The following is a 1,903-nucleotide window of genomic DNA, read 5'->3' on the forward strand; positions in this document are numbered from 1 at the left end:
TATATATATATATATATATTTCCCATATCTCACTTTGGCAACTGTCATACATTATCAAGGCAATAACTAAGAACTAACTAAAAAATTATTATGCAAGAAGACATATTGGTGCATATATGCACACATATATGCATATATGCATATATGTACCTATATAGGTACATATATGCACACATATATATATGTACCTATATAGGTACATATATGCACACATATATATATGTGTGCATATATGTACCTATATAGGTACCCGTATGCATGTACATGTGTACATATATATGTACATATATGTGCATATATATGTACATATATGCACATATATGTACATATATATGTACACATGTACATGCATACGGGTACCTATATAGGTACATATATGCACACATATATATATGTACCTATATAGGTACATATATGCACACATATATATATGTGTGCATATATGTACCTATATAGGTACCCGTATGCATGTACATGTGTACACATATATGTACATATATGTGCATATATGTACATAGAATATAAGAAAACGGCCAATGTTATATATATGTCACACATATTAAAAATATATAAAATATATTATATATGTCACATATATTAAAAACCTATATCAAAACCTATATTAAAACATATACGTTTTATATGTTTATATACTTCTTTCTGCTCCTTTTCGTTCATATGAAATGCTGTTGTTGCATTGTTTTAAATGAATGAAATAAATAATGAAAAGAAAAAAATATATCGGTTCTTTCCATATGTGTGTCAACAGGAAGCTTCTTCACTACATCCCAGGTTCCCATGTTGTTGGACTGGAGGCGCAGAGGAAACCCAGGACCATTTGAAACCACTTCCAATCTGATTTCCCCCTCCGACGGGCTTCTTACACACTTATTGAGAAACAGTGAAGGACGTCCCAGACGTCTGTCTGGATCGCTGCCTCTGCTTTCCCTGTCAAAACCACCGCCTGTTGCCCAACAATGAGCAATAATCACACTTAATGCTGCAGCGACGAGCAGGTAGAGCGGCTGAGTCACCGGAGGCCAGACAATCGAAAGCAGGAGGGATTCCACCGCTAATAACCCCACACACACACACACACACACACTGTGTGTGTGTGTGTTGCCGATACAAACACAGGAGAATAACAGCGACGGAGGGTAAACAGACGAGTAACACCAGACAGGTGAGATTAGATGCAAAACATATCAAACATCCAAAGTTAAAATCGTAGTGAAATGAAGGTTCCACCTCCAAAACACTCTGGTGTCTCTTCTAGAACGTTTTCCTGCTAACTGGCTGAAGGTAAAATGTTAAAACACGGCAATCTGAGAGAAAATAGCCGATAAACGTTGGTATTTCCTCTGCTGGGCGGAGCTTCTGACAATAACAGAGTGACATCACGAGTTGTGCACACGCCCAAGTTGTGTTTACATTATGGAGGATCAGAGTTTTGACCACCAAGAGGCTGAATTGAACCAGATTTCATCATCATGGTCATTTCAAACCCAGTGATTGATGAAGAAGACACAGAAGGTGGTTCTGCCATCGGTGACCCCGTCTGGAACATGTTTGAGGAAGCAGAAGACGCTTCGTCCTCCATTCGTCCTCGTCTCCTCGCCTCAGCAGCCGCCACTTTTCACCTTTGAGGCTCCTGACTTTTGGCAGAACGACCGGCTTCCTGGATCCAACATGTCCAAGAGCTAGAAGACTGTGGAATCACCGAAGATGAGTCCAGGTGTTACTTGATCGTCTACTAGCCGCCTGAGCTAGCGGCTAGCGGCTAGCCGCTAGCCTCTCCCGCCGCCCGAGCTCCTTTCCTCCTCTCTGGTCTCTTCCAGGCTCAATCTTTCATCAAGGCTCATAAAACGCCGACTATAACTTCAAAACACTGTTAAAACGTGGA

Source organism: Blennius ocellaris (assembly GCF_963422515.1).
Source record: "Blennius ocellaris genome assembly, chromosome: 8".
Taxonomy (NCBI): domain Eukaryota; kingdom Metazoa; phylum Chordata; class Actinopteri; order Blenniiformes; family Blenniidae; genus Blennius; species Blennius ocellaris.